Consider the following 12769-nt stretch of genomic DNA (forward strand, 5'->3'; position numbering starts at 1 on the left):
CTGTGTATTTGAGTTTGACACCCCTGACTTAATCTGTTGATTTGTGTTGCTCAACCTTAACTTTATGTTACTTAATACATATATATTTCCCAACATGAAATTCTCTACATTATTTTTTGGTTCTTGAACATGACTTTTTAAAACTATTTGTGGCAGTGGACAAATTCATGTTGCCCCTCACGCCAGAGTCATGCAGGTCACAGATTTTCATAAATCACTTGTATCATTTTTAAATCAACCATTTATTAAAAAATGTGTTGCTTGGTTAGGTCGAGGCACTACAAACTCCTGGGTTAGGTTTGGAGAAGGACAATGGGTCGAGTTAAAATACAACAGCTGACATGTCCTAAAAACCCCCAAAAAACTTCTGTTACCATGGTGACCAGTTCATGCTTTCTCTACACAAAATACATGCTATGTTTTATGAAAGTAGCAGGAAAATATATTATAAAATATAAACAACTATTTGTGTGGACGGAAACTGATTTTGGTATTTTTTCATGACTCATGACCAGAGATGGGTAATCCGATTACTTTTTTCAAATAACGAGTAAAGTAAGGGATTACTATTGCCCATTGCGTGCGCTACCACGTAATGGGAAACTCACATTGAAACTCGCGGATTCTTCCACTGACCGCTGCGGCACACCTGCACCAGGGTAAACCTCCACCTACCCTACTCCTGCTATACAGGTGAAAATAGAGCAAAAGGACCGCTAGTCTTTGACTTTATTTATTTTCTGCTGTGTTTTACTTGCATCTATTTGAAAGAGTGAGTGTAAACACACAAAAAAAAATTATTTTATGTGCTGGAATGTGCAGAAAATAGGTTTAAATATTAAACAAATTTCTTCCAGTCAGAGAATGTTGCATATAATTAAATTTTTGCTTGATGCATAAAGTTAAAAGATTAAAACTAATAAAACAAGTTTTAAAAAGAGAGACTTTTCCATTTGATTACATTTTGTATGATGGATTATGTAGAAAAAGTAGAATTGGGCTGAAAGATCTATCGCTTTATCACCTATTCAGGTTGTAAATTGTGTTTTTTTAAAAGTAACTAAATAACTAAGTAATTAATTACTTTTGAAAATAAGTAATCAGTAAAGTAACTGGATTACTTTTTTGGGGAAGTAATCAGTAATCAGTAATTAGTTACTGATTAGTTTTTTCAAGTAACTTGACCAACGCTGCTCATGACATGAAACTGGGCTGATCACTCAAAGATTTTGTTCCTCATTTTATTGCTGTTTAAGGGTTTATGGCTTTAAGTCACCTGAGCAATGAGATCACGTACATTATGTGCCAACAGGCACTCAGAGTGGCCATTTTACTACGCATCTGTGCATTTTTTGTAGCAATGCCTAAATGTTACACTGATGCTGCAGTGTGCCAGGTTACACATTCACACATGAAACGGATGCATTCATATGCCATCAGAGTAACAAAGAGGAGAGAAAGGAGGTAAAAACATCACTATGACTATATTAACTACTGTTAATTATTGTTTATCCTCTGATCCGCTTCCTGTGGAACCTGTTTAATAATTGTGCACTTTGAGAGCCCTGTATCTGCAAAACAGCAAACTCCCTGCTTGTTTCCCATCATCCTTTAGTTACTGAAAATATCACTCTACAGTGCTGGACTTCATTTATCCCTTAACCCCATCTCGCCAGGCACACAGCATGGGCCCAAAACAACCTACACAGACATGTACACACACACACACACACACACACACACACACACACACACACACACACACACACACAAAGTGACTTTCATCGAGAGAAAGACTCTGAAATTCAGTGCTCAAGCCTGTTTCTTTGGAGGCTATGACATCCAAAGGGTAAAACAGAGGCACATACAGACTAGTCGTCTATCTTCAATCAGACAGGAGGGATGCTTTGGCTCTTTTATGTTCACTAGTTGAAGGTTTTTTTTCTACACTGCAGTACGTGGCCACAAAGAATACGGCCATGCCCAAACTTCCATTCGTGTTGAGCTTGCCTATATATAAATTACTGTAGATTTCACAATTTAATAAGAATTAATTCATGTCAGACAAGATGGAGGGAATGAATAAGTAAATCAATATGCAGCAGGATCTGGCAGGAGTGAATGAACACATGGGATGGTGCCCTCTGCAGTGCTGGGAGTGTATGTGAGGACAACGGTAGGATGAAAACTGGCAGGAGAGAAAACAGGTTGCTGCAGGAGTTACTTCTGTCAGACTTCTGTTTAAGGATAAAAAAAAATCATTTCCTTTTAAAAATCATTGTTCAAAAGCAGGATATGGAAAATCTAGTCTTTTAGACAGCAGAAAGCCGAGCACACCCAGTGATAACTACAAAAACAACGCCTAATGACTCCTTAAGCAATGTTAGCCTCACAAAGGCACATTTCTAATAGAGCAAAGACTACAGGGTCAGTTTGTCTGAATGAGATTCTCCGCCTTGCTATGATGTTCTAGTCCTGATCAAACACAAGTTAAAACCCAGTGTGTGTGATTTATTTTATCAAAGCAATCATGAGACTAAGACAATTGTCAAAAAAAAAATTATAATTTAAAAAAATGATTCTTAATCATTTGAAATGTAGCCGTCCCACATCCACCGCAGACAAACAAACAAAAAGTAATGAATAAATAAAATACTAACACATCCCCATGAGGAAATAACAAGGAGGAAGAAACCGCTAAATTGTTTACATATCTAAAAACAACTATGAGTCAGATTACAGTGCTTTCATCGCTTCTGAAAAGGCACACTCGAGCCGACTCTCATTTCAAGTATAATAAATGGAAAAACGACTGTGGAAAATGTGTATTACTTAGTATGGATGGGAAACGTGGTGATAAATGGCCCTGGGCTTGAATGCTATTAATCAACTGTTCCTCTCTGTACTCAATGGGGTTCTCCCTGAGCACTAATGTACTTGGGATGGACATCATGTTACAATGTGCAATTTAAAGTCTGGATGAGGCTCTGAGTAACAGTACATAGTTATTGAGCAATTGAAATGGGAGTTGGAAGGCTGGTGGAGAGAAAGAGAAAGGAAAATATTCAATGACAGACTCTGGCTTCTGAGAAACCACCAGTAGTACTTTTATGCACTCCTATTTCAGGTCTGGGTGCATGTATGTCATTTTGGTCCTATCGTGGTCTGTGCAGTTGCTCAACTGGAGTGAGAAAAAATAATGCAGGCTATCGCTTGTATACAATGTTGCAAATGCTTGCAAAATATTACATGCTTATGTATAGATGGTGAAAACAACACCACTAAAGCTGGTTTATGAAGCAGGCATATTAACACTTTTGTGAATACGTATCCAATATAAAAACACCAACAAAAAAATAATAAATAATACAATAGAAAGTTAAGCACAGCAGAAAAACACAGTACTGTGGAAAAGTCGCAAGTTCCCTTTCAGTTGATTCACTCAGTACAACACATAGGTATGGGATATCGCGCCCTTGCGTGTCCTGGCTGAAGGAACCTTTATTCACGCCTTTAAGGCAGATGACGTGTGATGACATGCGCACGGCCCCGCCTGCACATATAGCCGCTGTCATCACAGTCATCCCTCAGTTCTTACGCTCTTCACCTCGCTGAGAACACCTCTGGTGAGTTGGGCTAGCTAGCTGCTGCTAGTTAGCTCCGTTGTCTGCCGACTTGAACTTAGCTTAACTGCCCCTGTTGGTTTTAGCCTCCACCGCGCAGCTGGTGTGTAGGTTGCCCGCGGAGCGCTAATGTCAAGTTTTTCCTGTGCAGCGTTTTGCTTTGCGTTTTGGAATGGATTCCAAACCGAAGCGAGCAAAGCAGAAATCTTCTGTTCGCCCCGTCCTCAGGGATGCGGTTTCTCTTTGCATGAGAGCGACCAGCACGATGCCTGCCCTGTCTGCCTGGGGATCGTCAACGCGAGCCCGAAGCCTGTGCGTTTTGCCGCCAGCTCCGGCGCTCGACCATGGAAAGACGGGTGACGTTTGTGGAAAAAGTGCTGGGACGCTTGGCTGTTGCACGGCATGACCCTCTCCTTTCCGAGTCTGGAGCCCCGGCTTCATCCGGTCGATGTCCCCCGCAATTAGCTGGGCTGACCACATGGAATATGTTGACGGGTTAGCTGATGACGAGCCGGAACCATGCAGGAGCGCTGACTGGCTTCAGCCTGGTTGAAGCCCGCCAGCGATCCCCAGGAAGACGATGACGTGCTGGACAGCCTGGAAATCCATGGTTTGTCGGAGGATGAGCAGGAGAGCTCATTGTCGGCCCAATGTGCCACCGCTGCTGCGCCCGTCGGCCACGATGACACCTCTCTTTTCTCCCTGTTTCGCCGTGCTGCTGAGAAGCTGGCCCTCTCCTCCGACAGAAGCCGTCGCGATTCGCGGGTTTTTTCCTCCCACCGGAGCCCGCAATGGCCAAAAACTGCCTTCCTACGTTCCCAGACTTTCTCTACGAGCTAACAGCATCATGGGACAAACCTCTGTCTACCCCCGTCACTGTGCCCGGCTATGGACAGTACATGGAATTGGACGGCGCCGAGGGGGCTGGCTTAGCTAACCCACTCCCTATGGAGCCATCTCTGGCTGCTTATCTGGCCCCATCCCATAACCATGTTGTCGGCGGCCCCGCAACTCTGCCGTCCAAGCACTGCAGATTCTCTGATTCGCAGCTGGAGAAGATTTATCGGGCTCAGGCTGGCACTGCTCGTGCCATGAGCTCCGTCACCATGCTCCAGACGTACCAGGCAATGTGCCTGGCGGAGCTCGGATCGCTGGTGCCTGATGACAGCCCGCTGGCACCTCTCCGTGGGTGCTGCGAACCGTTGCCATGGGTTACCAGTTGCAGTTCTGGGTCAAGCCGCCTCGTTTCCAAAGAGTCGTAAACACGACTGTCAACACCGAGGCGGCCATGATACTGAGAGAGAAAATAAAGGCGCTATTCCAGAAAAGAGCAATATGAGTGGTCCCCGCTTCGGAGACAGACAAAGGTTGGTACAGCCGTTATTTTGTTGTGCCGAAAAAAGAGGGAGGGCTTCATCACATCCTCGACCTGCGAGTCTTGAACACGTATCTACGAACGTACAGGTTCAAGATGTTAACACTCAGACAGCTCTTGAATGCAGTCAGCCCGGGAGATTGGTTTGCAACAATCGATCTAACAGATGCTTATTTTCATGTGGCTATACACCTGAAACACAGGCAGTTTCTGAGGTTTGCATTCGAGGGCGTAGCCTACGAATACCTAGTGCTGCCGTTCGGGCTGTTGCTCGCTCCTCGCACCTTTACAAAATGTGCCGAGGCAGCGCTAGCGCCCCTCAGAGAGAGAGGCATCCGCATCTTAGCCTACGCTGCCTCGCTCAGTTTCAGCTGGGATGCAGACTGCGTTTCCAGATGATATTAAGCTTGTTGGGCATGATTTCATCTATGATCACCATAGTGCCACTTGGACTGTTAAAAATGAGAGCGTTTCAACGCTGGACTCTCTCTCACTGTTTGTGTGCATCCCGTCACCTCCGGAGGAGGCTGCCGGTAACTGCGTCTTGCATGCTAGCTCACCGTCCTTGGAGGGAGCCCAGGCTGCTGCATCAGGGCTCTCGGATTGGGAGGGTGTTGTTTCGCAAGGTGGTGTCCACAGATGCTTCCCTAAGAAGGTGGGGAGCGCTGTGCGAGGGTGCATCAGTGAGAGGGATCTGGTTCGCAGCCCAGCGCCAGCTGCATATCAACCACTTAGAGCTGTTAGCAGTGTTCTTAGCTCTAAAACATTTCCGTCCAGTCCTGGAGGGCCAGCATGTCTTAGTCAGGACGGACAATTCAACAGTGGTGTCTTACATAAAGGGGCAGGGAGGAACACGTTTTCTCCCCCTGTTGAAGTTGTCTCGCTTTCTGCTGTTATGGTGCAGTGTTCATTTTCTGTCTCTAAGAGCCACCCATGTTCTGGGCCACCTGAACCTGGGGCCGGACCTTCTCTCCAGGGGGGTCCTCTGGTGAGAGAATGGAGGTTACACCCTTTAATAGTGGCTCAGATTTTGGATCTATTTGGCAAGGCACAAATAGATCTTTTTGCTTCCAGGGTAAATACTCACTGCCCCCTGTTCTTCTCCATAATCGACCACGATGCACCCTTGGGCTTGAACGCGCTAGCGCACCAATGGCCAGACGTGCTCCTGTATGCATTTCCCCCAGAGTAAATGATATCTCCAGTTGTAGAGAGAGTGCGTCGGCATTCCCTCTCTCTGATTCTAGTGGCCCCTTGGTGGCCCACAAGGTCGTGGTATGCAGAGATAATCAGCCTGCTAGCAGCGAGTCCTTGGCAGCTTCCTCTCCGCAGGGATCTCCTCTCTCAGGCGTGAGGAGAAGTGTTTCATCCGCGCCCAGATCTGTGGTGCCTTCATGCTTACCTGCTGAGAGGTTAAACTTGATTTCTAAGGGTTTGCCACCTAGTGTGATAGCGACAATTCAGAGTGCTAGGGCCTCATCTACTAGAGGCTTGTACGCTTACAAATGGTGAGCCTTCAAGCAATGGTGCCAGGACCGCCACACTCTCCCAGGGATCAATAAAGTATTCTGATTCTGATTCAGTGCTCTACTGTGGATGGTTTTGACATTACTGCAGGAGCTGCTGGATAAGGGCCTTTCATTTTTGACAATTAAGGTTTATTTAGCAGCTATATCTGCTTGTCATATTGGCTTTGACGGGGTGACACTAGGTGCACATCCCCTCGCCATACGTTTTCTGAAAGGAGTTCGCCGGCTGAGGCCCGTGCTTAAGTCCAGTGTCCCTGCTTAGGACTTGTCTTTGGTGCTGGAGGCCCTTTGTAGCCCCCCGTTTGAACCCATTGAGTCTGTGGATATGAAATTTCTTTCATATAAGACTGCATTACTTCTCGCTTTGGCTTCGGCAAAGCGAGTGGGTGAAATTCATGCGCTGTCTGTGCATCCCTCCTGCACACAGTTCTCTCCTGATGGCCACAAGGTTGTATTGCGTCCAAATGCTGCCTATTTTCCCAAGATCATGACTGCATCTTATAGCTCAATGGAGTTTGAGTTGCTGAGCTTTTGCTCCCCTCCTTTTGCATCTGAGCAGCAGAGGAGGATGCATTCTCTTTGTCCAGTGCGTGTGCTACGCACCTACATTGAGCGCACTCAGAATGTGCGTTTATGTGACCAGCTGTTTGTCTGCTTCGCTAATCCAAATAGAGGTAGAGCTCTGTCCATACAGAGGCTGTCCCACTGGATCATAGAAGCTATCTCACTGGCATACGGCACCAGAGGTCTTGCTTTGCCCCACCGGGTGAGAGCTCATTCCACCAGGGGGATGGCAACCTCATGGGCTCTTTTTAAAGGGGTGCCTGTAGCTAGGGCTGCTCAATTAATCAAATTTTAATCACGATTACGATCTGGGCTTTTAACGATCATTAAAAATGAATGTGCCGATTATTAGCACCTCCCTCATGCTTTACTCTGGCGCTGCTCCGTGTGGCAAATCGAGCGCACCTCTCTGCATTTCGAACACGCGTCACAACAATTAAGAGGACCCGAGGGAAGCTCGGAAAGCTAAGCAGAAGTTATTTGGAGAGGAGCGTGACTGCCGTTGGTTGAAAAGAGAGGTAAAAAAAAATTTAAGTGGTGTGGAAACCTTATGGGTTCGCGGAGTCAGACGTGGATCAAGTAGACATAGTGTGTAAACTTTGCTACAGTGTCGTACCTGCACCACGGAGCAACACTGCAAAGTTCACTAAACATAGATGTTTACATTTTTCATTTATTTTTTACATTGCAAACATTTGCACTGTTATCAGTATTTGCACACTATTTTATATTATTTTTTAAAGTCATTATTCAATACATTGTTATTGTTAACCCTTTAAAGCCGGTCAGAGTGGCACGCTCCGTTTTGTGTAACTATTTTTAAATCCCTGTAGAACCGGAACCATGTAAGCTAGCGCAATAATTTTTGCATATAAAACTTACATCTTATGCCATCAGCTTGTCCTAGGTCACGGTTTCCTTCCACATAAAGCTTTGCAAAAATTGCATAAAAAGCGCTTGCAGGAACAAAAACATAATATTCCAGAAACACGCTTTGCCGATCCGATCAGCTGTTCGTAACACTTCCCACATTGAAACAGACGTCAGCGCGAACTATCGCATGTCCGCCATTTCCTGCCCGAAACAGGAAATGACATCATTTTCGCGAAAAATGTAGTTTTTTACTTGTAGGCCTTATAAGCCTATACTGGTGTTTTTATAAGTCATGTTTGACTTCTTTGAATAGTTTCTGGGATGCTTAGAACTCGAATTGCACAGCTGGAAATAGTTTATTTTGATGCACATGCTGTTTTCTTTGCAAATTTACATCATAGGATTGTTTCTTTGTTTTTCCTGCAGTATATAAAAATTGCTGTATCTCCAAAATAAAACTATGAAGACACTCAAAATAAATTTCCTGTTGTTGTAAACTATTTTTTGCAACTTTTTTGTATTTAAAGTTTTGAGGGATAAACCTCTTAAATTTCTCCAAGTGGAAATATATGTAAAAAAAACAAAAACGATTTTCTATTTTTTTGCAATTTATTGCACTTTTTTGCAATTAATGTAGTTACTATGGACTTAATGCATACATATTATTAAAATATGGGCTATAACAGTTGTATTGATGTATAGCAACTTGAAATGCTCCCACAACTGGCACTACAACATGTAAAAAAATAATATAAGCTCTGGCGGACTTGCCCATATGGAAAAGTTATATATAAATCTTATAAAGTTTGTATCTGTCTTGTGTGAAACTTGTATGAAAAGCATATAAGAGTGAAAACAGATATAAGATCCCTTGAAAAATTATATAATGAAACTTGTATGTTTTGGATACTTACTAAAACAATGTATGAAAGTAATGAGAAAGTGGCCACTTTCATGAGTAATCACATATAAGTTTTTACTATTTCTTTTCCATATGGGTGGTTCTATAGTAGGTCTTAAAGGGTTAAATAAATATCGTCAAATAATCGAGATCTCAATTTCAGTGAAAATAATCATGATTATAATTTTTGCCATAATCGAGCAGCCCTACCTGTAGCTGATATTTGTGCGGCAGCTAGTTGGGCATCACCGCACACTTTTGTGCTGTTTTATCGGTTGGACGTTACAGCCCCTTCGGTGGCTCATGCTGTCCTTTCTGCTGGGTCTACCACTCACTAAGGACGTGGTGGTCCGATTCCGGTTCGGTGGCTGCTCTGCAGGGCGTGTATATACACTCAACAAAAATATAAACGCAACACCTTTGTTACTGCTCCCATTCCCCATGGGATGGACGTAGAGACCTAAAATTCATTCCAGATACACAATATAACCATCCCTCCCAAACAGTGGTCACAAATCAGTCCAAATGTGTGGTAGTGGGCACATCTGCCATATTGAGATAATCCATCCCACCTCACAGGTGTGCCACATCAGGATGCTGATCTGACATCATGAGTAGTGCACAGGTGTACCTCAGACTGCCCACAACAAAAGGCCACCCTGGAATGTGCAGTTTTTTGCGCTATTGGGGGTCTGGGGACCCAGAACCGGTCAGTATCTGGTGTGACCACCATTTGCCTCATGCAGTGCAACACATCGTCGCATGGAGTCTATCAGATTGTCAATTGTGGCCTGTGGAATGTTGGTCCACTCCACTTCAATGGCTGTGCGAGGTTGTTGGATATTCGTGGGAACTGGTACACGCTGTCGTATACGCCGGTCAAGCACATCCCGAACATGCTCAATGGGTGACATGTCCGGTGAGTATGCTGGCCATGCAAGAACTGGGACATTCTCAGCTGCCATCTGCCCTGAACAATGTGAACCATGATTCATCCGTGAAGCGCACACCTCTCCAACGTGCCAGACGTCATCGAATGTGAGCATTTGCCCACACAAGTCTGTTACGGCGACGAGCTGGAGTCAGGTCAAGACGGGCATGCAGTTGAGCGTCCCTGAGACGGTTTCTGACAGTTTGTGCAGAAATTGTTTGGTTGTGCAAACCAATTGTTCCAGCAGCTGTCTGGGTGGCTGGTCTCAGACGATCTTGGAGGTGAACCTGCTGGATGTGGAGGTCCTGGGCTGGTGTGGTTACACGAGGTCTGCGGTTGTGAGGCCGGTTGGATGTGCTGCCATATTCTCTGAAACGCCTGTGGAGACGGCTTATGGTTGAGAAATGAACATTCAATGCATGGGCGACAGATCTGGTTGACATTCCTGCTGTCAGCATGCCAATTGCACGCTCCCTCATTGCTTGTGGCATCTGTGGCATTTTGCTGTGAGACAAAACTGCACATTCCAGGGTGGCCTTTTGTTGTGGGCAGTCTGAGGTACACCTGTGCACTACTCATGATGTCAGATCAGCATCCTGATGTGGCACACCTGTGAGGTGGGATGGATTATCTCAATATGGCAGATGTGCCCACTACCACACATTTGGACTGATTTGTGACCACTGTTTGGGAGGGATGGTTATATTGTGTATCTGGAATGAATTTTAGGTCTCTACGTCCATCCCATGGGGAATGGGAGCAGTAACAAAGGTGTTGCGTTTATATTTTTGTTGAGTGTATGTCACATACTCAGTGTTGGGAAGGTTACTTTTAAAATGTATTCCATTACAGAATACAGAATACATGCCCCAAAATGTATTCAGTAACGTATTCCGTTACGTTACTCAATGACAGTAACGTATTCTGAATACTTTGGATTACTTAATATATTATCATGCTTTTTACAACAACGTGAATGTACTATTGCTGTGTGATTTATTACTATTACTGAAGGTCCGCGACTCCGAACTGTAGTAAAGGGACCTCTGACTAATACGGCGGGGTCCGTGTCGGCTTGTAGCCGAAAACTAGCTTTACTTTGTTGTGTGGGTCAACTTTTCTTGCGAGAGACAGAGAGAGGCGTTGAAAGGCTGCTCCAACAGAACTTATTGTTTTCGGAGGAAAATACGAACACAGCGTACAGTCGAGTCTTAATAGCTTACTTACAACTGGGCTCGTCAGGCACTCTTCTTGGCTGAAGTGGTTATTATTATATTTACATGCTTCCAGCTCCCGTTTCTGCTCCATGACAGCTCATACTTTTCCTTTTTCTCCCTCCTCGTGCTCACAGACCCATAACGTGTATGGCAGTCCATTCTCCCTGCAACACGGACTACACTGCCCATGATGCTCCATTCTTTAGAGCTATGCTTGTAGCATTCCGCCTGTTAGCTTAGCACAACAACAACAACAGGCGCTCTCTCACCCAGGAAACACACAGTCGCAGAGAGAGAGAGCGTCGCCCTGTAACCATGGCAACCGTAACGCTGCCGCCTGGAACAACAGAACGTAGCTGTCAAACAAAACCCAAACAGTCCTGACCCGCGACAAAATGAAACAGGAAAGTACCGCAGTGTAATCCATTTATTTCAACAAAGTAACTGTATTCTGAATACCACCTTTTTAAACGGTAACTGTAACGGAATACAGTTACTCATATTTTGTATTTTAAATACGTAACGGCGGTACATGTATTCCGTTACTCCCCAACACTGCCCATACTTATGTGTTGTACCGAGTGAATCGACTGAAAGGGAACGAATAGTTATGTCTATAACTTCTGTTCACTGAAGGAGAGGAACGAGGTACAACACAAGGTGGCCCCACTGAGCAGTTTGGCTCGGTGAAGAGCGGCTATCGAACTGAGGGATGACTGTGATGACAGCGGCTATATGTGCAGGCGGGGCCGTGCGCGTGTCATCATACGTCATCTGCCTTAAAGCCGTGAATAAAGGTTTCTTCAGCCACGACACGCGAGGGCGTGATATCCCATACTTATGTGTTGTACCTTGTTCCTCTCCTTCAGGGAACAGAAGTTATAGACATAACTATTCGTTATCCCTCAGTCCTTTATATTTTGCTTCCAAGAAGCCAGATTTGTAATTTTTTAAAGTGCTTTTCAGCAATAGCTCTCCAGGCTTTCTGAAGTTGTTGTTAAGTTGTTAAGCCACATAACCCCAACTTATGAATCACTCAAGCATAAAAAAGGTCCCCAACTCAAGGGATAAAACAGTGTTGTTTCGGCACATAACAGATAACTTAGCTTAGACAAATTTGAAATTGAATCTTTAACCTTTCTGTTTACAGCAAACTGACGCAAAAACATATAATTTGCTAACTTATCTTTAGTTGAATCTACATGTCAAAGATAACACAGTTTGACAGGCATAAAATACTATTTTTGCACCAACAATGTGATTTGCAAAGTGCTGTTAGCTGACAACTCGGCATATCTCAGTATGGTTTGCAGTGTGTCCTTAAACAATTTGAGGAAACTGGACAAGTGGAACACAAAAGAACAAGTGGCAGAACTAAAAAACAATCTTCAGCAGATGTTTAGCTTTCAAAAAGACATTTTTAAAAAATCCAGTAAAGACCAGAGGTATGACCTGAGAGAGGTCATACCTACCAGAGATGCATCTGGTAATTTACTGTTCATTGAAGCCTCATCAGAAATGGTGTCAGTTGAAGGCTGGCTGACAAGAAGCCATTTATAAGGAATGGAAACAAGGAGAAAATTACACAAGAACGCAACTGAAAATCAATGGCAAAGGGTCTATTGGAATGATAAACCCAAATATGACATTTTTGATTAATTATTGTCAATACATTTAGAGGAGGTAGGAGAGAGGCAGCGTACAACAGTGCGTGTCTACAGCCATCTGTAAAACACAGTGGAGGCTCTGTCATGGT

The 12769-nt window shown here is 44.2% G+C and overlaps 1 protein-coding gene across 1 annotated transcript in view; it reads right to left on the reverse strand.

Annotated features, from left to right (window-relative positions):
• The window catches only part of glt1d1 (glycosyltransferase 1 domain containing 1), a 36373-nt gene that overhangs the window by 16691 nt on the left and 6913 nt on the right, over positions 1-12769 (reverse strand). The window lies entirely within an intron of this gene.

This window comes from Copadichromis virginalis, linkage group LG12 (genome assembly GCF_057382275.1).
Source record: "Copadichromis virginalis isolate Kocher_CV1m ecotype Utaka linkage group LG12, C_Virginalis_male_GT1.1, whole genome shotgun sequence".
NCBI lineage: Eukaryota > Metazoa > Chordata > Actinopteri > Cichliformes > Cichlidae > Copadichromis > Copadichromis virginalis.